Source organism: Coregonus lavaretus (assembly GCF_964263955.1).
Source record: "Coregonus lavaretus genome assembly, chromosome: 38".
NCBI classification, from domain to species: Eukaryota; Metazoa; Chordata; class Actinopteri; order Salmoniformes; family Salmonidae; genus Coregonus; species Coregonus lavaretus.
Genome location: NC_140025.1, coordinates 13,918,912 through 13,944,027, shown reverse-complemented (window position 1 = coordinate 13,944,027; position 25,116 = coordinate 13,918,912). Strand labels below are relative to the sequence as shown.

At 46.8% G+C, this 25,116-nt stretch overlaps 1 long non-coding RNA gene across 1 annotated transcript; it reads left to right on the top strand.

Moving 5' to 3' along the window:
* Window positions 1–1,310: 1,310 nt before the first annotated feature.
* Window positions 1,311–2,170, top strand: LOC311112573. The gene is made up of 3 exons (XR_014610886.1): window positions 1,311–1,580; window positions 1,676–1,924; window positions 2,032–2,170. It is a non-coding gene; the product is annotated as an uncharacterized lncRNA (long non-coding RNA).
* The last annotated feature ends 22,946 nt before the right edge of the window (window positions 2,171–25,116 follow it).

The window sequence follows — 25,116 nt, the reverse complement described above, 5'->3', positions numbered from 1 at the left end:
GCTTGGTTTGAAGAAATCAACTGTGGGAGCAATTATTAGGAAATGGAAGACATACAAGTCCACTGATAATCTCCCTCGATCTGGGGCTCCACGCAAGATCTCACCCCGTGGGGTCAAAATTATCACAAGAACGGTGAGCAAAAATCCCAGAACCACACAGGGGGACCTAGTGAATGACCTGCAGAGAGCTGGGACCAAAGTAACAAAGCCTACCATCAGTAACACACTACGCCGCCAGGGACTCAAATCCTGCAGTTCCAGACGTGTCCCCCTGCTTAAGCCAGTACATGTCCAGGCCCGTCTGAAGTTTGCTAGAGTGCATTTGGATGATCCAGAAGAGGATTGGGAGAATGTCATATGGTCAGATGAAACCAAAATAGAACTTTTTGGTAAAAACTCAACTCGTCGTGTTTGGAGGACAAAGAATGCTGAGTTGCATCCAAAGAACACCATACCTACTGTGAAGCATGGGGGTGTAAACATCATGCTTTGGGGCTGTTTTTCTGCAAAGGGACCAGGACGACTGATCCGTGTAAAGGAAAGAATGAATGGGGCCATGTATCGTGAGATTTTGAGTGAAAACCTCCTTCCATCAGCAAGGGCATTGAAGATGAAACGTGGCTGGGTCTTTCAGCATGACAATGATCCCAAACACACTGCTCGGGCAACGAAGGAGTGGCTTCGTAAGAAGCATTTCAAGGTCCTGGAGTGGCCTAGCCAGTCTCCAGATCTCAACCCCATAGAAAATCTTTGAGGGAGTTGAAAGTCCGTGTTGTCCAGCAACAGCCCCAAAACATCACTGCTCTCGAGGAGATCTGCATGGAGGAATGGGCCAAAATAGTGTGTGAAAACCTTGTGAAGACTTACAGAAAACGTTTGACCTGTGTCATTGCCAACAAAGGGTATATAACAAAGTATTGAGAAACTTTTGTTATTGACCAAATACTTATTTTCCACCATCATTTGCAAATAAATTCATAAAAAATCCTACAATGTGATTTTCTGGAGAAAAAAATTCTCATTTTGTCTGTCATAGTTGACGTGTACCTATGATGAAAATTAAAGGCCTCTCTCATCTTTTTAAGTGGGAGAACTTGCACAATTGGTGGCTGACTAAATACTTTTTTCCCCCACTGTATATATATAAATATATATATGTATGTATGTATATATGTATGTATATGTATGTATGTATGTATGTGTATATATATATATATATGTATATGTATATATAATTTTTATATATGTGTATATATATATGTATGTATGTATATGTACAATATCTGACAGTAAAGTACATTTTTGAAGCTGTGGTGGTTCTGTAATAGTTGACTGTTTTACACACATTATTTATTTTATTATGACACCACTATATCCTCAAAATAAGTAGCCAGTGAGTGTGTGGTTATTCATTTTAAATTCCTCCCCTCAGTCTCAAGACTGCAAGAGTCTTTACGCAGAGTCAATGCAGAGGGAGTCTACATGAGACGTCTGAGGCTGCGTGTATTAAGGCGACGGCAGTATTTTGTTCCTGGCCCAAACTCTTTGTGGCATATAGATGGCCACCATAAGCTTATCAGGTCAGTGATATTAGCAGATAAACAATGCATCTTTCTATATGTTTCATTACAATTGTTATACAATAAAGTTATATTTTTTCATGTGTTTGCAACAGGTGGAGATTTGTTGTCCACGGTGGGGTGGATGGATTCAGTCGTTTAGTGGTCTACCTGACTGTGGCCGGCAATAATAGAGCTCATACGGTCTTACAGAGCTTTATCGCCGCTGTTGAGCAGTATGGGCTGCCATCAAGGGTACGGTCTGACAAAGGGGGGGAGAATGCAGATGTAGCAGAATTCATGATCAGAAGCAGAGGTACCGACAGGAATTCACACATCACAGGCAGAAGTGTCCACAATCAGCGGTAAAGAAATATGTTTGGCAACTAGGCTCACACAACTAACATACTAGTTGAATGTACTTTAGCATATGTCATAAATTAACAATTTCTCAATTTTATCCTAAACACAGAATAGAGAGGATGTGGAGAGATGTTTATGAACATGCCCTGGACCTCTTCTATCAGATCTTTACTTCATTGGAAGATCAGGAGACACTGAATCCAGACAATGAAGTCCATCTTTTCGCTCTGCACCGGATTTTCCTTCCACTGGTTCAACAAAGCCTCGACTCTTTTCGAGATGCTTGGAACTTCCACGGTCTTAGAACTGAAAGGAATCAGTCACCACAGCAACTCTGGAGAAGTTACAGAGAGCAAGGCCCTGAGGAGGATCCTACTGAGGTTAACAATGAACTTTAAACACTTTCTTAAAATTGTTTCCCCAAAGGAATTATGGGAGAAAAAAATGGTGCTAAATGTGATACTTTAAATGAAACATTTACTATAGATTATTGTCTCTTTAAAATCTCCCGAGCTTTTAAAGATCAACCTGTGAGCTGTAGTTTCTACAGTGCATACTATGCAAAGCTGTATTATTTTAAAAAACTGAATAAGTAACATTTCATTTCTCACTGCCTTGGTGACCAAAAATAACAATCTTGTGTAAGGACATGTCAAACTAGTTTTAAGTACAAGACTGATTATGCTTGTCATCCATTCAGGTTCCTGAAGAATATGGGATCGATTGGAACGGACCTCACTGCCTTCATCGAGGCACTGTGTCAGTCCCCGAGGTTCAGCTGGCCCGTGAGCTCTCAGATGAAGAGGTTGCAATTTTGCCAGCTCCAGGAGTTTCTGTTACTGATGCACTTAGACTATATGTAGAGACTGTGGAAGTGTTATCAAGAATCTTAGACTGATGTCCAACCCATGTTTTTATTTGTTGTGTTAGAACAAGCAAGGAAAAACTGAAAGTTTACTTTCCTTTTAAAAGAAAGGAAAAAAAGCTGTTTCTTTGAAGCTTCCTGTCTCATTATGGTCCACAGAATGACTAACATGAATGCTGTACTGTTAGCACTGAAGGTGCAGAACAGTTTGATTTTAGTAAATGGAATAAAAAAAAGTCAACTACTGCACAGTGTGTTAATGTTTTCAAAGACACTGAACTTGTGTCAATTCATCTGAACTGTGTATGCATTGACATTAGGGCTGGGCAATATGGAGAAAATCAAATATCACATTTTTGACCTAACACCTTTTTTGATGTCGATATTGCAACGATATTGTAAGGTTGACAATTGGTGCATTCACAAAATATCTTCCACATTTAGATTTCGGATAAATAACTATCATATTGTGGATATAATGACTAAGTGGTAAAAGGCAAATAATAGAACAGCTAGAACAGTCTGGTAAGTTCAGAAAATGACATCACTTTACTGTAATGCAGCCTTTGAAACCAGGAAAAGACTAAAGCCTGTGATAACTATTATTGACACTATGAACACCAATTAAGTTTGAGTCACTATAAAAAGAAATGCAAATAATTTCAACAAGCCACAGACAGTACAAACTTTTTTTACTTTTGGTAAATGCCTAGTTTCGCACTGACCTGAAAATGTTACTTTTTGCTCTCCAAGTCCTGAAGTAAGAAGTTCAGCTTTAAACAGTACGCTTGGAATTTTATCCGCATTGTGGTCAGCCAAACAACAGACAGTGTGTGTGTAGCTTCTTCGGCTAACTTGGACTTGTGCTGGTCGTCTCGTCATATTCCTTCTGGCTCCAATGTTATATGGCGCAAAGAGCCTTGCTACCTCCGCTGCAACACAGAAAAACGTAACAGCTCAATGGTCACCAGTCAGCTAAAACAGCCTCTACTTCTATCTTGGGATGCTCAAGCCAGCTAACACCATTTAGCCGATTAGCGAACTAGCTAGGTTTATGCTTCCCCCCCCATTAACAATAAACGTGTCACGCACGAAGCATCATAATACCGCATGCAAATACATGTTCGAGTCGATCTAATTTAATCTACACGTGTGTCCCGAATCATTAAATAGTAGCACACCTGGCTAACATGAAATTACTTAGCTTACCTTGGACAGGTGTACGTGATTGAGCGGCCGGTATCTGCTGTGACTGAGCTGCCGGAGTCACCGGTGCCGCGGGAGCCGTTGGACTTCTGCTCAGAGCTTCCTCAATCAAATTCGCTGATTCTCTCAGCAGCTCCGGGCAACTTTTAGACATTTTGTCCTGCACCTCACACAGCGTCTCAACATTGGGGCTAGCAGGACCGAGTCTTCTCTTGATTTTTAGCCGTTGCAATGAAAGTTCTGTTTAACCGTGTAACTAAACCAACGTAGAGGTGAATAGCGCCACCCAGTGTATTGGAATGTGTTCAGTAGCTCTGCATCAATCCATTATCCGGAATTGATTTGTCTTGGCTTGATGCAGAGGGTAACCAATCAGGTGTTAGGTTCCGCCTACCAACTTTTGATGGGTCAGTTTGACAGTTTTAAGTAATTCAGGAAGCACTCCAACGCAGGACCATGAAATGTAAATGTAAATAGTGAAATTATTATATATGTATTTTACATAAAATGAATCGGTATTTGAATTAATTAATGACACATTTAATAACACATTTATGTATTTAATTCTAATTTTAATTAATTAATGACACATTTAAGTAATTATTTAATGGTGTATTTATTTATTTAATTGTGGCACTTTTAGTCCTCCATACATGGCACAGACATGGCAAAGCAATCAATGAATTTGTCGCGAGCAGGCAGAGCTAAATACATAACTTTCATAGCTCTACTATAAAGAATACGACCTACACACTTCCTTAAACCTAAAATAAGTCAAGAAGTAATTTTGTGTGGAAGTCAAACATTTGCTCAGAACGACAAAATCGAGACCTTTACATAGCCCATCTCTCATTGTCTATAGGAGTGATGTACACTGGTCAAATTGCCCAAATGTTAATTTAGACATTCACAAATTTTACAGATTTTTACTCTCACTAATGTCATGAAATGTTTGGCAAATTAGTAAAGAAGGTTGTATTATACTTTTCTTGTGTACTAGATCATATGGTTTGAAAAGTGTTTTTTTTCTCAGACATAAATGAACAATTCCAGGTGAAAGCTAAAGGTCATAGCTTCCTGGGGGGAGGGACACCACTACATTAATAAAATATTTCCCTCTTGCTAGATTGATGACTAAAGCCCTAGTGAAACAGTGCAAAATGGTTGTCAGCTCAACGAATTAAATACAAGACCTGTTCATTGTGAAATGTATGTGTTCAAGTCTAATAATTTTGCTCTATATATTTTCTGCTCTGTATGTAATTTTATCTGTTTAAGCTGTTTGGATTGCTAATTGATATAACACAGGGCACCATTGAAAAAGAGACACTGGTCTCAATTGGGATTCCCTGTAAAAATAAAGAGGAATATGATAGAGGGAATATGATAGCGAGTATTATGATGGAGTGGAATATGATAGAGGAATATGATGGAGGGAATATAATAGAGGGAATATGATAGAGGAATATGATGGAGGGGAATATGATAGAGAATGAATGGAGGAATGTGTGACGCTCTTGAGCAACAAAGGTTGTCTGTTTGGTTGTCTGTTTGGTTGGGGGCGGCAGGTAGCTTAGTGGTTAAGAGCGTTGTGCCAGTAACCGAAAGGTCTCTGGTTCTAATCCCCGAGCCGACTAGGTGAAAAATCTGTCGATGTGCCCTTGAGCAAGGCACTTAACCCTAATTGCTCATGTAAGTCGCTCTGGATAAGAGCGTCTGCTAAATGACTAAAATGTAAATGTAAAATGTTATATCAACTGGAAAGACATGGATAAGAAAATGTTCAAACAATTTTAAACAATACTGTTCTATAGTCAGCTGATATTGATTTTTTTATTTAATTATTTATTAAACTTAAATACTAAACATCAATGACACCTACTCTTCAATTACATTTTTTGGGCCTATATAATTACACATCCAGCTACTTTTATCCCTCTATGAGCATGCGTACCGTAAAGATACCGTAAGGATCACTCGACTGCAACAGCTCTCGTTGATTTAATCGATCAATGGCTCACGTCACTTGACCAAGATAAACTTGTGGATGAGCTGCTTCTTGATTTTAGTGCTGCATTTGACCTTGTTGATCATATGGCTAATAGCTGAGGCCATTGAAGAGAGATGTTTTCTTGAACCCTCATTCCTTTTTTTGGAACTTTGTTACTGAGGTGACATAGACTATGGAAGACTTGTTTTACTGTAGTAAGGTAGCCTATGTATTTCATTGATGATGATGATGATGATGATGATGATGATGATGATGATGATGATGAATATTGACATTATTGGTAGGCTGAGATCGAACAAACAACCTAAGTAAGCCTGGCTGCTATTTATGATATCTAAAACATATTGACTTTTAATTAGGCAAAACACATGTAGTTTGAATGGTCAACCATTTTATATGAGTTACAGCATTTTATTTTAATAAAAAATTAGGTTATATGGATTCATTGTATATATTAGGTATGACTGTGCTGCATAGGTACAAAAAATCTAAAATAAATAAACAAAATTGTGCCAGCATTTGATAACACATGAAAGCTGCTGTGGGTAACCATGGCAATGGGGACTCCATTGTGACATCACAAGATTCCGATTCTGGAAGGTTACCTGTTGCACAGACAAACTGAACAGTGCAAAGAGACTGATTCAACTAACCACTGACAAATCATTAATGTCCTATTTCATTAGTGAGAGAACACACTGCTTACTTCAGAGGTAGGTTGTAATATAACTTATTGTGTGAATGTGTTTCAGTAGTATAACTTATTTTCAAATTACTTGTGTATGAATGTGACATTTTAAGTAGACCTAACATGACTAGTGAAACTGTTGAAGAGAGATAGTTTGCTTGAGTCCTATTTTTGTGAGAAAATGCTTCATCCTTACACCTGAGATGCCATGTTACAATTGTAGTGAGCCAGCCTAATGGCTAATGCATTCTATTGATGACTGAAAAAAAACCTCTCTCTGTGTTAATCACCAACATATGTTGTAATCAATTATCTCAATAAATATGTACCAAAAGAGTAGGTTGTGTAAAAAAACAAGTACGCCTACCTAATTTGTAGCTGATTCATTTCTAATAAGAATAATATGTTCTTAGTGAATGGACATCCATTTCAAATGGTTGAATTGATAGACCTCTTTAAATTGAGGTGCACTCAAGGGCACTCAAAGAGAAGACTGGCGTTTTTACCTCCTTGGTTTTTAAAATAGATGAAACTGTACAAGTTAGGTCCTGCATGGATATAGAGTCATTTTCTACCCAAAACACAGTGTTTTCAATGATATGATGGAAGTGATTAGTGTGGTTTGTGAGAACCAGGCCCAATATGGAGTAGAGCTACATGAGGGGTTGAATAAGGCTCAATAGTAAGGTACAGAAAGAGTGTGAAGTTTGCTTTTTAAAGTCTGTGTTGTGCTTTTTCATCTGCCATGGCAACGCCTTCGATCACAATGATGATGTCATGAAGGATATTGTTCACGAAATGATAAGAACAGCCAAAATCGATTCATTTGAACTTGGTCGCTTTTCCAGTAGCCAACTTTTTACTAGTAATTCAGATAGGCCTATTGCCTAAACATATCTGGATCAGGATTCTCACTTGCTTAATTGTAAGTAGCTGGGAAGAAAACGTGTGCACATTGTAAAGAGATGCATTATTATTTGGTTAGCAACACCCACTTACTACAACGTTGTGTATTTTCCAGAGTTATTGTTAGCTAAGAGGAAGACATGGAGGGTTCAACGCTGACACAGAGGAGGGGTGAGTGTCGGTTGGAGGAAAGGGCGATCTAGACAGACTACGTGATGGAGCTGGGAGCCAGGTTGGCTCTGGTGTTGCAGATCCAGAAGGATCAGGAGAAGAAGATGAAGAGGATTTGGTTCAAGACGAGGAAAATGCCAAGACTGATTGAGGAGGTAACAAGACCAACTTTGACAAAGTCGACTAGAGTTCTCTTTAACAATATTAATTAAAGCAAATATAAGTTATTGTAAGGGCAAAATGTTCCATATGCCATGGAATGTAAGCTAACAATGTTTTGTCCTTATTTCTTTTTGTATTAGGCTACACCATGGCAATGCTTATAACTGTTCTTGTCTAAATGTGTTGTATCATGTCTGTCTGTTTCAGTGTATTTATGTCCTCAGTTCTTATGGTTGTCTTGTCATAAAAAATAAACAACCGTTCTATCATAGACGCTCATATCAGGATTATGTGGTTGTCTCACCTAGCTACCTTAAGTTGAATGCACTAACTAACTATAAGTCGTTCTGGATAAAAGCGTCTGATAAATGGCTAAAATGTCAAATGTTATGCTGGGTGTGGGGCATGTATTTTTACACTTAGCTGGCCCATTGGCTAGGGGACCCAGGGTTGGGACAGACTGGTGCAGAGCATCTTAGAGGACACTATATATATATATATATATATATATATATATATATATATATATATATATATATATATATATATATATATATATATATATATATATATATATATATATATGTGATTTATAAGTAAATAGTGCTGACTCATACAGTATGTATGTATGTACTGAATGTGATCACTTTCATCATGTCTGTTTCTTTTCTCACGCAGAATGTGAGAGATGTGAGCAACTGTCCTCTCACTGAGTTCATGGCTCCCTGTATTGACTCCCTCCCACCACTGGCTTTCACCAATCAGAGGCCTATACCAACCATGTTGCATCCCCCCTCTCCATTTGCCATACGCGCTCAGGATGCACAGCGGTTCATTGTATTTTCATACTTTGTCCCTGAAACCTGCCAGTCTGCTGAATGCCCAGTTGCCACAGAGGCCACTGCAGATGTATCTACAGGTATACGAGAGGACCTATGGACAGATATACATCTTTCCTCAATGCTGCATCGATACCTGCCACACTTCTTTGACGAAGACTCCATGCAGCCACATCAGGCAGTAGAGGGCACCACTGAGGTCTCAGTTGCTCCAGTGGTAATATCTAATGTCGAGGAAGAGGACAGATTCTATCATTACTCCCTCCCACCCCTGCCTCAGCGGTTCATTGGCAATTCATTCAATTTCCTCGAAACCTCCCAGCCTGCTGTTTCAGCCACAGAGTGCCCAGTTGCCACAGAGGCCACTGCTACCACAGCCACTTTCAAGGGAGAGAATCGATGGGCAGCTAGAAGTCTTCCTTCAGTGCTGCCTCCATGCCTGCCAACAGTCTTTGACGATGACTTCATGCCACCAGAGCAGACAGTAGAGGATACCTATGAGGTCTCAGTTGCTACAGAGACCACTGCAGGCACAGCTACTGTTGATTTTGGAGTGTACAGATCAGCAGCTAAATGCCCTGTCCCAATGCTTTCTCCAAGTCTGCCACTTGTCTTTGAAGTTGACTACAAACTGCCAGGGGAGGCAGTAGAGTCCACCACCAAGTGTCCAGTTATCAGTGAAACAAACAATGATGTGTCCACTCACCTAAAAGAGGACATGGCAGCTGATCAAAGCCCTCCTGACCCTGCAGCACTGCCTCCAAGCTCGCCATGTATCCGAGACTCTGACCACAAACTGACAGAGGAGACAAAAGAGGATGACACCGAGTCCTCCGTTACCACAGCGAACACTACAGGCACATCCATTGTCCAGGGAGAGGACCTGTTGGGTGATAAAAGCCCGGCTCCAATGCTGCCTTCAAAGTTGCCACACATTCTAGACAATGACCACAAGCAGCCAGAGGAGGCAGTAGAGGACACCACCAAGAGTCAAGTGTCCAGGGAAGCGGCCGTTTCCGTCTCCACTGTCCACAATCTGCCAGGGGAGGCAGTAGAGGACACCAACAAGTGTCCAGTTGCCAGGGAAGCAGCCGTCTCTGTGTCCACTGTCCACACAGAGGAGTGTTTGGCTGATAAAAGTCCTCCTGCACCTGCAACACTGCCTCTAATCCTGACATGCACCCACAACATTGACCACAAACAGCTATGGAAGACAGTTGAGTGCACTACAAAGTGCTCAGTCGACACAGAGGCAACTTTTGCCATTTACACCTGGGATGATAAAAGTCCTCCAGGTCTGCAATGCATTCACAACAACAATGACCACAAGCAGCCAGAGGAGACAGTTGAGGACACCACATAGTGCTCAGTTAACACAGAGGCAAGTGCAGTTGCATCCACTGTCAAGAGAAAGGAACTGATGAGTGATAAAAGCCCTGTCCTAGCACTTCCTCCAAGCCTGGCATGAATCCATGACAAGGACCACAAGCAGCCAGAGCAGAAAGGGAAGGGCACTAGTGAAGAGGTGGATCGCTGCCCTCATGCTCACCAGCTGGTCCTAGATGCTAACTTAACTCTGGCAACCCCTCTGCTCTGCATGGCCACTAAGATGCCTGTTAGATTGAGAGCCTCCATATGCAGGTCAGAGGATGAAGAACCCAGGCCCTGGACGCTGAAAGAGGCAAAGGTAGGTGTCCTATTTTACACTTCTACTCTACAGGGTTGGGGGTCTGTTCCATTTCAATTCAAAGCATTGAATTAAGTACTTCCTGAATTGACTGGAATTGAAATTGAATTGACCCCAACCCTGCTACTCTATGCTCATAGTATAAAACATCACCCCTTACTAGAGTTAACATTTGTATTACGTTTGGTGTGGACCCAGGAAGAACATCTATGGCTATTACAAAATCGGTTTGGGATACAAATAAACAAGTTACCTCAATTACTGTCCTCTAAATTGTGTGCCCCATGAGGCCTTCAATGTATGTTGATCACTCAAATGTGTATTGAATGTGCCACATTGGAACAATATTACATCTAGAGTCAATGTCTTCCTGTTAGGATTATTGGACAGGCATTGACATTGAGCGTGAAGAGAGGAGCGTCAAGGAGGAGGTGAGCCCGAGGGAGGGTTTGAAGAGTGAGTTGGACCGTGCCCATTCCAAGAGCTCCAATGGGACGGTTTCATCAGAGAGAGCAGAGACCATCCTGGGAAGAGTGGGCTTTCTGGCCATGAACCTCAAGCAGAAAGTCACATTTTTAAAGATGGAGGAAAAAGAGAAAAATAAGGAACTGAATAAGAAGTTGAAAGATGACGTGAAAGAGAGAAAGGAGATGAAGGCGAGAGAGAAAGAGCAAAAGAAAGCCATGAAATCTGAGAAAAAGAGGGACAAGTTAGAACAGAAAAAGAGAGAAAAGGAAAGAAAAGAGAAGGAAAAGGCAGAGACAAAGAGGTTAGAGGGGCTGGTTAAGATACACAATGCCATGATGAAAGACAGGATTAAGAAAGAGAAGAAGTGGTCTGAGGAGCTGAAAAAGAGAGAGAAAGCTCAAGCTGAGCTCCTGGAGATGGAGCGAAGATTCAAAAAAAGGAGGAGAATAAGAGAGAAAAGAGGAGGAAAGAGGAGAGGAAGAGACTGGAGAAGAGGAAAAAGAGGGATCCAAGTGGAGGTGGAACTGAGAGGGTGATAGAAGAGCAGGGAAGGGATGAAAGCTTGAAGATGAATGAGTAGACTGGGTAAGAGAGAGAGAGAGAAAAGAGAGATACTGTATTTTAGCATGCAATAAGGCATACCGTACAAAACATTATAAACACAAAATGTTTACTTTTCGAAAATTTGGGGAGTGTTGCACAGTTTAAATGTTGAATCCTAAATCGACACTAAGCACTCCTACATGTTGAAAGGATTGGATAGGTGTACATATACATTAGGTGTAATATGGCAAACAAAGCCTATCAGAGGGAAAGGTAGAGCCATTACCAGTGTTTATACCTATGGGATAGGTAGAGAAAATTCTAAAACAAATCTCACAAGCTCTCATCCATAGTCAAATGAACTACTGTTGTCTGGAGTAATGCAGGTGTTGGTGACCTAAAGAGACTGCAAATAGCACAAAATTGTTAGGCCTACTGCTGCTAGGTAGCTCTCTCTCTGCTCTCCCCCTCCCCTCTGTATGTTCTTGATAGCAGGAGTGAAGTCTGGTGTGCGGGAGTCAGGGTTCCAGCTACAGCTCATTCACCATAATCACCTCAGCCTTAAAGACCCGGTCAAACTCGCCACTCATCGTCAGATCATAGTCAAGACAACCATGTTAGTCTCGCTGCTGATTCAACCTGCTTGTTTTCGCTCTTTGTGTTTTTGGCCTATTCTATTTACATTTTTCCTGTGTCACAGATTATTGGAACCTGACTCCTGCCTCCACTTCACTCCTGCCACCACCATCCCGTTTACCACTACTGGACTTCCCTTTTGGACTCACCCCGGACACTAGGACGTTACGGTACCACTCCTGCTCAGAACCTGGATCTGTTACCCTCCCTGTAGACCTGGACTTGCTCTTCCCCCTTTTTGGAAACCTGGACAATTTTACTTTGCAATAAACTTGTTAAACTTTCTCTGGCTCGGTGTAGTTGTCTACATTTGGGTTCATATCCAGTTAAATCATGACAAAAATACGGCAGCAAGAAAGGGTCTGCAATGTGGTTATGAGATGTTCTCCATAGAATTACATAATGCACTCGAATGGCCGACTGTCAAGGAAATGATAAAAAAAAAAAAAAAAAAAACATTTTTCATAAATGTACTGAAAGACCAACCGCTATATGTGATTAACTGGATATGATCAAAGACGACTCGTAAAGGTAATAGGAATCTGGATCTGTTTCCTTTTCTTTTTACCTTGCTTTTGTTATTATTATTATTTTTTAAAGTTTTCTTTTTACATTTCGTAAAATGTTATAATTACAAAAACATTTCATTTTAATTTCAATTTAGTAACATACTGTATCATTCAAATAAATATTATTATTTGTCTAATCATATTTTTTGCTTTTGAAGCTTAATATTTTGTAATATAATGTATGACTGACATGAGGGTAATCAAAGGGAGAGAGATAATGTCACGATCGTCATATACGAGAGTGGACCAAAGCGCAGCGTGTGTAACGAACATGTTTATTATACTTAGTGAAAAATTACTACAAAGAACAAAACAACAAAACAACAAAACGACTCGTAACGTCCACAGTGACAAAGACTGAACACGGAACAAAAACCCACAACCCTAATGTGAACACTGACAGTTTAAATATGGCTCCCAATCAGAGATAACGAGCCGACAGCTGACACTCGTTACCTCCGATTGGGAGTCACATGACTACACAAGAACTAACCAAAACCAAACACACACACAAATGAACACACCCTATACCCAACACAACCAAAACAAAACACAACAAAACGAACACACCCTGGCTCAAAATACAAAGTCCCGGAGCATGACAGTACCCCCCCCTAAAGGCGCGGACTGCGACCGCGCCTCAAAACCCCAAAATAGGGGAGGGCTGGGTGGGTGTTGCTCCTCGGAGGCGGCTCCGGCTCCGGGCTTGACCACCACCCCACTTCACTCCCCCCGTAGTGCCCCCGGTCCGATCTGACCCAACTTGCTGGATCAGGACCTCCGACGCGCACCCCTGGCTTGGCGCGTGAGGTAGGAATGGACCGGACCTGGCAGACGATACGCACCCTTTGCCTGGTGCGTGGAGCCGGAACAGGCCTCACCAGGCTGAAGACTCGCATCCCTGGCTTGGTGCGAGTAGCAGGAATGGGCTGAGCTGGGCCGGCGACGCACACCGTGGACCTGGTGCGTGGAGCAGGGACAGGGCGAGCTGGGCGGACGACGCACACCGTGAGCCTGGTGCGTGGAGCAGGGACAGGCCGGGCTGGACTGGTGACGCACACCGTAGGCTTCTTGCGTGGAGCAGGAACAGGCCGGGCTGGGCTGGGGACGCACACCACAGGCTTAGTGCGTGGAGCAGGAACAGGCCGGGCTGGGCTGGCGACGCACACCGTGGGCCTGGTGCGTGGAGCAGGAACCGGCCGGGCTGGGCTGGCGACGCACACCGTAGGTTTAGTGCGTGGAGCAGGAACAGGCCGGGCTGGCGACGCACACCGTGGGCCTGGTGCGTGGAGCAGGAACCGGCCGGGCTGGGCTGGCGACGCAAACCGTAGGTTTAGTGCGTGGAGCAGGAACAGGCCGGTCTGGGCTGGCGACGCACACCGTAGGTTTGGTGCGTGGAGCGGGAACCGGCTGGGCTGGGCTGGCGACGCATACCGTAGGCTTGGTGCGTGGAGCAGGGACAGGCCGGGCTGGGCTGGCGACGCACACCGTAGGTTTGGTGCGTGGAGCAGGAACCGGCCGGGCTGGGCTGAGGACGCACACCACAGGCTTAGTGCGTGGAGCAGGAACAGGCCGGGCTGGGCTGGCGACGCACACCGTGGGCCTGGTGCGTGGAGCAGGAACCGGCCGGGCTGGGCTGGCGACGCACACCGTAGGCTTCGTGCGGGGAGCAGGAACAGGCCGGGCTGGGCTGGCGACGCACCCCGTTGGCTTGGTGCGTAGAGCAGGGACAGGCCGGGCTGGGCTGGCGAAACGCACCACAGACTTGGTGCGGGGAGCAGGAACAGGCCGGGCTGGGCTGGCGAAACGCACCACAGACTTGGTGCGGGGAGCAGGAACAGGCCGAGTCGGGCTGGCGACGCGCACCGTAGGTTCAATGCGAGGACCAGGAACAGACAGAACCGCACTGGGGACACACACCCCTGGCCCTACACGGGGATCAGGAACGGGCCGGACCGGACTGGTAACACACCCCAGTACCTCTCGCCGTGCCTCCACACTTTCCTTCCCCTTAGTGACCAGTGGCCCCCTTAAACTGTCGGCCATATCTGCCAACCTCCTGCACTCCTCCAACCCGTACACCTTCTGCCCCGACGTCGTGAGCCCCCCCCTAAAAAAATTCTGGGGGTCTCTCCTCCCCGTGGCCAAGGCCTCCATCCCTCTTGCCAGACTCTCCATCCTCTGCTCCCAAGTCCAACCTCTCTCCTCCTCACGCGGCTTGACCCAGTCGAAGTGGATATCCGCTAGAGTTACTTCTGGCGTTGGCTCCTGGACACGCTGCTTGGTCTCGTTGAGGTGGGGTTTTTTTTATCAATAGTTTTTTTTCCTCATCAATCTACACACAATACCCCATAATGACAAAGTGAGAACAGGTTTTTAGACTTTTTTATAAATGTATTAAACATAACAAATGGAAATATTACATTTACATAAGTATTCAGACCCTTTACTCAGTACTTTGTTGAAGCACCTTTTGCAGCGATTATAGCCTCGAGTCTTCTTGGGTATGACGCTAGAAGCTTGGCACACCTGTATTTGAGGAGTTTCTCCCATTCTTCTCTGCAGATCCTCTCAAGCTCTGTCAGGTTGGATATTGCGTGTCGCTGCACAGCTATTTTCCGGTCTCTCCAGAGATGTTAGATCGGGTTCAAGTCCGGTTTCTGGCTGGGCCACTCAAGGACATTCAGAGACTTGTCCCGAAGCCACTCCTGCGTTGTCTTGGCTGTGTACTTAGGGTTGTTGTCCTGTTGGAAGGTGAACCTTAGCCCCAGTCTGAGGTCCTGAGCGCTCTGGAGCAGGTTCTCATCAAGTATTTCTCTGTACATTGCTCTGTACATCTTTCCCTTGATCCTGACTAGTCTACAAATCAAATCAAATCAAATTGTATTTGTTATGTGCCGAATACAACAGGTGTAGACCTTACCGTGAAATGCTTACTTACAAGCTCTTAACCAACAATGCAGTTCAAGAAATAGAGTTAAGAAAATATTTACTAAAAACACGAAATTAAAAAATAAAATAAAAATTAACACAATAAAATAATAATGAGGCTATATACAAGGGGTAGCGGTCCCGAGTCAATGTGTGGGGGTACAGGTTGGTTGAGGTCATTTGTACATGTAGGTAGGGGTAAAGTAACTATGCATAGATAATAAACAGCGTGTAGCAGCAGTGTAAAAACAAAGGGGGGAGGTGTCAATGTAAATAGTCCGGGTGGCCATTTGATTAATTGTTCAGCAGTCTTATGGCTTGGGGATAGAAGCTGTTAAGGAGCCCTTTGGACCTAGACTTGGCACTCTGGTACCGCTTGCTGTGCGGTAGCAGAGAGAACAGTCTATGACTTGGGTGACTGGAGTCTTTGTCAATTTTTTGGGCCTCCCTCTGACACCGGGCCTCCCTCTGACACCTCCAAGTATTTAGGTCCTGGATGGCAGGAAGCTTGGCCCCAGTGATGTACTGGGCCGTACGCACTACCCTCTGTAGCGCCTTACGGTCGGACGCCAAGCAGTTGCCATACCAGGCGGTGATGCAACCGGTCAGGATGCTCTCGATGGTGCAGCTGTATAACTTTTTGAGAGTCTTGGGACCAATGTCAAATCTTTTCAGTCTCCTGAGGTTGAAAAGGCGTTGTCGTGCCCTCTTCACGACTGTTTTGGTGTGTTTGGACCATGATAGTTTTTTGGTGATGTGGACACCAAGGAACTTGAAATTCTCGACCCGCTCCACTACAGCCCCGTCGATGTGAATGGGGCGTGTTCACAGTCCCTGTCCCTGAAAATCCTCCCCACAGCATGATGCTGCCACCACCATGCTTCACGGTAGGGATGGTGCCAGGTTTCCTCCAAACGTGATCTCATCCCAGGTAAGAGGGGGAGTGGCAGCAGCAGCAGGTTCTCCCCATGTGAGCTGAGTCCAGTGGACCAGTCCTGTATCCCCCCTCCCAGACAGCGACAGTGGTCTGAACCATGGCTAGCTATCCACAATCTGGCTTGACTAAACAAGGTCTACCAAGAGGGAAGGAGGGAGAGGAAGGTAGAGGAAGAGAAAGAGGGAGGAGAGGAAGGAGGAAAAGGGAGAAAAGGGTTCTCTCCATCACGACTGTAAGAAGGAAAGGAGGGAGAAGGCCGAGCAAGAATAAGAGGAAGAAGTGAAAGATGACAAGGAGAGTTGATCTGTCCATCACTACCATAAAGAGATCTCTTCTGGGGGCTCTTGTTCTCTCCTCTTTCCAACAGAGGAGCACCTTTTGCAGGCAGCCCAGAGCAGACTCTCCGCTGAGAGAAGGCTAGCCCCTGGAGGTTTCACCTTGGATTTATACAGAGAACCCCCCAGTACTCAAACTGCTTTACATTGTAGAGGGGGATCTAATCTCATTGGAGGCGACCCAATGACCCAGAAATGCTCCGTGGACAGACTTCCTCCCTGCTCCCCGTCTCGCTGGCAGGGGGCTCGTAGGAACACCCTCCCCTCCTTGAATCCAGCTCCACCCCTTCTTCACCTGCCCCCCTTTATCATGTTATGAGTCTCACCTACAGGTCCCACCCCCTGTTCTACCTGTTGCAGGTGTAAAGATGGTGTGTCGGACACAGCTGTCCTCCCCCTCCTCCCCTCTTTCTCCCACTCCCCCCATCTCTCGCGCTCTCTCCTCCTCCCCCTCTCTTCCATTTAAAGCAATACTTAGACCAGGCTTTCTGCCTCCTCTACCCCTCTCCACCTCCTCTTCCATTCCTACTCTCTTTCTCTCCACCTCCTCCTCATCCTCTTTGTTCCCCCTCTCCCGCCCTCCAGTGAGAGAGGCAGGAGGACACCTCGCAGTCACTCTATCCAGCTGGAGCCGCTGAGAGGGCGAGGAGGAGAGGAGGAGGAATAGAGGAAGAACAGAGGAGACAAGAGGGAGAGGTGGAGAGGAGGAGAGGGAGTGAGACACTATGTTAGCTGTTGTGGTGTGATATGTGTAGTTACTTGTACTAACCACTAGAGCATGCTGAACACTTATTTGGTGCTCGCTGACCTCAATGTGTGCATCAACAGTCTAAAGCAGTCCTCTCCAATGCAAAGAATTAGTTGGAATCATTTGTTTATTAGACATTTCCTATTTATACTGTATGGATAATAAAACCCATCCTTTATTCACTTGTGTTTTAGCTTTTTCCCCACACCCACACTGAAAGTTGTTACTGTTACTTTAGTCTGTCTTGCTTTATGATAGTCACATGCCTCTCCCTTTACAAGAAGTCTATCAGTATTCTTCATGAGGGCTTTAAAGCTAATGTTAATTTGACTGTGTACTTCAAGAATATATATGTATTTTCCAAGACAGACGTGTCTAAATATCCATTCTAGCGTAATACATACTTAAATTGCATACTAATTTCGCCTTTGATCTAGTAGAATTTACTCTTCTTTTCTGACTCACTTGTTTTGCAACAGCTGATAGTCAGATAAATTGACGCGCTGTACCGAAATGAACGAATGACGGGAGTCAATGCAATCGCGCATTAGATGACGAATTCTGAGTACTATTGCCGCGTTCACATGCTAGTCGGAACTTGGAAACCCGGAAATGTCAGACTTGCTTACTGGTTGTAGTTATACACGTGGCGCAATCAACGAACAGCAAGTCAGACATTTCAGAGTTTCCTAGGTCCGACTAGCATGTGAACGCGGCATAATTTCTAAATTTCACATACTAAGAAACTAAATGTTTTTATATACTATTTAGTACTCTAATATGGGTATTCGGACACTGCCTCTTTGTCTCTCACACACTGAGCATGAGCACAGTCATTATGGCCACAGCTTCCTCGGACCTGGCAGACCACCTGTGCTGTTCCATCTGCACAGATATCTACACTGAGCATGTGTCTCTAAGCTATCAGCACACCTTCTGCAAGAGATGCCTCCAAGACAGCCTGAATGCTGGACACCAACTCTGTCAAGTGGGCAGGGCTCTGGTCAGAGACAGAATCTTCCAGATCAACAGACTGATCAGGAACGTGGCCTACGAGCTGAAGCTGGAGGAAGATGCTAAAAGACAGAGAGCTACAGCCGAGAGAGGAAACAGTAGAGAGATGAATGTCGTGAACATGGAGAGGCTCTGAAGCTGTTCTGTGAGAAGGACAGTAAGCTGATCTCTGTGATCTGCAGAGATGGGTGAGACGACAGAGGACACACATTCAAACCTATAAGAGAAGCACATGAGGATCTGAAAAAAGAGGTAGCCTCAGATTTATGCCACTTCAAGGATATTCGTGTGCTGGAATACTCAAGAGATGAGCAGCAAAGAGAAATGTCTCAAGCAAAAGAGACGTCAGATCATCTCAAAGTCCAGATCAGGTTGCTTGGTTGACAAGGAGATAGTACTTGCCAGGCTGGAGGAACAGCTAAAGGAGAAGAGAGTTAAAACGGCCTCTCTTCAGTCTGAGCTGGACCTCACTGAGCCCAGAGACTTCCTGCTCTAGTGGATGGAGAGGGGCTGCACTGAGATGAGGGAGAGGAGGAAGGAGGAGGAGTGGTTGGAGAGGAATATGATAGAGAGGAATATGATAGAGGGATTAGGATAGAGGGGAATATGATAGAGGGAATATATTGAGAGGAATGTGACAGAGAGGATTTGTTTTTTCATTAGATCACTTTAAGACTTAAAATCTCTTAGGCTGACAGTCCCCGAAATCGGGTGCTAGAATTTCTTTAAAAAATATGTAAATGTTTACATGACTTATTTGATTGATTTCCCACCATTTTATATTTCAGAAGACATCCATCCAGACCTTCCTGTCATGAGCCCTCTCACTCCACCGGGTTACCACCTTAATTTGTTTCCACTATCTTCCACTCTGCTCACCACTCTCTCTCTACTCAGCCTAACTAGCTCCACCTGTCCCTGCTCTGCTCGGCTCTAATTACTCTGCCAGCTGCGCTGCATTACCCACTAACCTCTCCCAGTATTTAAAGCCCTGTCTTTCAGCTCTCCTTTGTCAGATCGTCTGCAAAGCTCACACCCGGAACCTGTTTGCTCGCGCTTCTGGCTCACCCGTGTTTTGTGACCCCGGACCTGCCTGATTCTTGGATACTCTTCTGCCCCAGGAAAACCAGACCTGCTTTCTGCCATTACGACTCCTGACTACTCTTCGATCCCGGTAACTCTGACCAGCCTTCTGCCTTGCTACAACGTATTTGGATTTCCCTTGAACTGTACTTCTGCCTTGTTTCATCCGCCCCGTTGTGTCTGTGTTTCCCCCCCCCCCAGGACTTCTGGACCACCAACCACCGGCGTCATAGGACGCATCGCTGCCACTGGGGGGGGCACAGACCCAGCACATTGGACGGAATCCCTGTTATTCCCAGTAACCCCTGGAGCCTTCACTCACTCCCTACTTCCCTTTTCCCTTAAGTTTTAATAAACTTTCTGGTGTGACGCAATTGTGGTCCTCTGGTCGTCTGTCTGAACCGTGACAGTACGATCTGACCATCATGGACTCAGCGCACACTTCCCCCGACATGGAAACCGACGAACCTGAGCAACCCACCGCCATGCTACGCCTGGAACACACTGAGAGAGAGCTAGCCCGCATGAGCGGCGACATCACCTCTCTGCTTCAGGTCGGCCACCAACAGCATCAGCAGTTCCAGCAGCACCAGCAGCAGTTCCAGCAGCAGCAACAACAACTCGCCATGATCATCCAACTCCTCACCAACCTTACCCCAGCCACTCCGCCCACCGGCCCGTTTCCAGGCAGTCTGCCCACCAGCCCTGCCCCCGAGTTACCTGCCCCGGTCATTGCAGCCGCTGCTCCGGAACCCAAGATTGGAAACCCCGAGCGGTTCAACGGCGATTCTACCCAGGTCCGGCCATTCCTGACTAGCTGCCGACTTCAGTTCTCCTTGCAGCCAAGGACCTTCGCCACGGAGGGGGCTAAAGTTGGGTATGCCATCACTCACCTGACGGGCCGAGCTCGACTCTGGGGAACAGCAGAGTTCGAACGTCAAACCCCCGCATGTGCAACCTTCGACCTGTTTGCTGAGGAGATGCTGAAGGTGTTTGACCTGGATTCACCAACCGCAGAGGCGTCTCGTGAACTGTTCAGTATTCGACAAGGCAGACGTACAGTCGCAGACCATTCCATCGACTTCCGAACCCTGGCAAGACGAAGTTCTTGGAACACACCATCGTTGGTGGACGCGTTCTTCCATAGCTTGGCTGACTATATCAAGGACGAGTTGGTCTCCCATGAACTGCCTTCCACTCTTGATGAAGCCATCGCACTGACTGTCCGGATCGACAGAAGGATACAGACCCGTCGTCGTGAGAGGGGGCGCCAAGGTCCACCAACTACCGGCATTCGGAGAGATCCGACTGGGCTCCTGTCATCTACTGCCACTCACCCAAGTCAGCTTGATCAGTCTGAGCCTATGGAGATTGGGCGAGCCTCTCTCACTCCTGCAGAGCGCCAGCGCCGCTTCACCTCAAACCTCTGCCTCTATTGTGGAGGTGATGGACATCGTGTGGTAACCTGCCCTTTAAAAGCCGAAGCTCACCGGGCATAGGGGGAGTCCGGTTGAGCTCAATGACCATCCAGTCCTCCGACCGCAAACCCCTGCTGCAAGTTCACCTCCGCCTCTCTGACTCAACTCACACCCTGGCTGCTCTGGTGGATTCTGGCGCCGAAGCCAACATAATGGACATCAAGCTGGCACGCCAACTGGGACTGGAGAACCTCCGTTTGACACCTCCTATTCCTGCCCGGGCACTGGACGGACACTTACTCGGATCGGTCACTCATGTCACGGCCCCGGTCTCGATGGGTCTGTCCGGAAACCATCAAGAAACTATCCAGTTTCACCTGCTCCCCTCTCCAGGCCAACCCCTCATCCTGGGTTACCCATGGCTCCGCCGGCACAACCCTCAGCTCGACTGGGTGACCGGGGTGATCAGGGAGTGGGGAGAGGACTGCCACCGAACCTGCCTGCTTGCTGCCGCACTACCCCCTCGGCCAGTACCTACTAACTCCGCTCCTGACCTCTCCAATGTCCCAGAATGCTACCATGGTCTCAGAGAAGTGTTTAACAAAGCAAGAGCCACATCTCTGCCCCCTCACCGACCGTACGACTGTGCCATCGACCTCCTCCCTGGAACAGCCCCTCCAAAGGGCCGTCTTTATTCGTTGTCTGCTCCTGAAAGAAAGTCCATGGAGGACTACATCAATGACTCTCTGTCCGCAGGATTAATCCGTTCATCTTCATCTCCTGCTGGTGCTGGCTTCTTCTTTGTGGGGAAGAGGGACGGATCTCTTCGCCCCTGCATCGACTACAGGGGACTCAACGACATCACAGTGAAGAACCGTTACCCTCTGCCTCTGCTCACCTCTGCTTTTGAGTTGCTCCAGGGATCCACTGTTTTTACCAAGTTGGATCTCAGAAACGCTTACCACCTAGTGCGGATCCGGGAGGGAGATGAATGGAAGACCGCATTCAATACACCAACAGGCCACTACGAGTATCTGGTTATGCCTTTTGGCCTCACCAATGCTCCTGCTGTGTTCCAGGCTCTAGTGAATGATGTACTGCGGGACATGTTAAACAAGTTTGTCTTCGTTTACCTGGATGACATCTTAATCTACTCCAGAAACCTGTCTGAACACACCCGCCATGTCCAGCAAGTCCTTCATCGTCTTCTGGAGAATTCCCTCTACGCCAAGGCAGAGAAATGTGAGTTTCACGTCAAGACAGTGGCCTTCCTGGGGTACATAGTGGCAGAGGGAAGTATCCAAATGGATCCTGCCAAAGTATCAGCAGTCACTTCATGGCCAGTTCCGGAGAACAGAAAGAAGCTGCAACAGTTTCTGGGGTTTGCTAACTTCTATAGAAAGTTTATCCGGAACTACAGTACCGTTGCTGCCCCTCTCACTGCTCTAACCAGCACCAAGCAACCCTTCACCTGGACCCCAGCAGCCGACAAGGCCTTCAGTACCCTCAAGGTAAGGTTCACCTCCGCTCCCATCCTCCAGATGCCTGATGTGGACCGGCAATTCATTGTGGAGGTGGACGCCTCGGATGTGGGAGTTGGTGCTGTGATTTCTCAGTGGGCTGCGGAGGATAGGAAGCTCCATCCCTGTGCCTTTTTCTCACGTCGGTTGTCCCCCTCTGAGTGCAATTACGACATAGGGAACCGAGAGCTGCTGGCTGTGAAGCTTGCCTTGGAGGAGTGGCGTCACTGGCTGGAGGGGTCCACCATTCCATTTCTCGTTTGGACCGATCATAAGAACTTGGAGTACATCCGCACGGCCAAACGGTTGAACTCCAGGCAGTCCCGCTGGGCCCTGTTCTTCACCAGGTTTAATTTCACTCTGTCATACCGGCCTGGATCACGCAACACCAAGCCAGACGCCCTCTCCCGTCAATTCCAGAAGGATGACAACCCCTCCAAGGATCCTGTGTCGATTCTGCCAAGTCCCTGCATCGTAGCAGCTCTGACCTGGGCTGTTGAGGAACAGGTGCTGGAAGCTCTCCGTAACCAGCCAGGTCCCAGCACTTGCCCAGCTGACCGCCTTTTTGTCCCCGAAAACCTGAGGTCCCAGGTCGTTCAGTGGGGACATGACTCCCGCCTAGCTTGTCACCCTGGCTCCACCCGCACTTACAACCTGCTCGCCCAGAGGTTCTGGTGGCCCTCTCTGAGAAAGGATGTACGGGAATTCGTCCAAGCCTGCCCCATCTGCAACCAACACAAGTCGTCCTGCCAGCCCCCAGCCGGATTGCTGCAGCCCCTGCCTGTGCCCAGACGTCCCTGGTCTCACATCGCCCTTGACTTTGTCACGGGGCTGCCCCCTTCAAGTGGCATGACCGTCATTCTCACCATAGTTGACCGATTCAGCAAGATGGCACACTTCATTCCCCTCCCCAAGCTCCCAACCGCCAAGGAGACCGCCCAGGTGGTCCTGGAACACGTCTTCCGGATCCACGGACTGCCAAAGGATGTAGTTTCTGACCGTGGTCCACAATTCTCCTCCGCTTTTTGGAAGGAGTTCTGTCACCTGCTGGGAGCCACAGTCAGTCTGACTTCCGGATTCCATCCCCAATCCAATGGGCAGTCAGAGCGGGCAAATCAGGAGCTCGAGAAGGCACTGCGATGCATGACTTCACGCAACCCCCACTCCTGGTCGCAGCAATTGACATGGGTGGAGTACGCACACAATTCTCTGACCTGCTCTGCCATCGGTATGTCCCCTTTCCAATGTGTTTATGGATACCAGCCTCCTCTATTTGCCAGCCAGGAAGGGGAGGTTACTTGCCCATCTGCACTTGCTTTTGCCCGTCGATGTCGCCGCACCTGGTCACAAGCCCGAGCCACACTCCTCAGATCCGTTGCCAGCTACACTACCGGGGCCAACCGTCGGAGAATTCCTGCTCCCACCTACCATGTTGGTCAAAGGGTGTGGTTGTCATCGAAGAACCTGCCACTCAGGGTGGAGTCGCAAAAGCTGGCACCTCGGTTCATTGGCCCATTCCCTATCATAAGAGTGATTAGCCCAACTGCTGTCCGGCTCCAACTGCCTAATTCCATGAGGGTGCACCCCACTTTCCATGTGTCTAAGATTAAGCCCATTCATGAGAGTCCGCTGGTCCCTGCTGCGCCTTGTCCTCCTCCTCCACAGCTCGTCGATGGTGGTCTGGTTTACACCGTCCGCCGCCTGCTTCGGTCCAGACGGAGGGGTAGGGGTCTCCAGTACCTCATTGACTGGGAGGGCTATGGACCTGAGGAAAGGACCTGGGTGCCAGCTAGTCGGATTGTGGATAGGACTCTCATCACCGCCTTCCACCAACGGCATCCTGATCAACCTGCAATCCGTAGGGGCCGCCCCAGAGGGGTCCCTAACCGTCCTGCCCGCTCGGCTTCCTGTCCTGTGCCTGATCCTGTCTCGGGACCTGTCCCATCTCCCGACCACGGCCCTCCGGCTTCCTCCGAGGATGAGGACGTTCACTCGGACCGTTCGGAGGAGTTCTAGCCCTCCTCCGGCTCCCCTCCTCCCGCCCGGCGTGGTGTTGCTCTTGGGACTTCTGGGGCCGTCCCTTGGGGGGGGGGTTCTGTCATGAGCCCTCTCACTCCACCGGGTTACCACCTTAATTTGTTTCCACTATCTTCCACTCTGCTCACCACTCTCTCTCTACTCAGCCTAACTAGCTCCACCTGTCCCTGCTCTGCTCGGCTCTAATTACTCTGCCAGCTGCGCTGCATTACCCACTAACCTCTCCCAGTATTTAAAGCCCTGTCTTTCAGCTCTCCTTTGTCAGATCGTCTGCAAAGCTCACACCCGGAACCTGTTTGCTCGCGCTTCTGGCTCACCCGTGTTTTGTGACCCCGGACCTGCCTGATTCTTGGATACTCTTCTGCCCCAGGAAAACCAGACCTGCTTTCTGCCATTACGACTCCTGACTACTCTTCGATC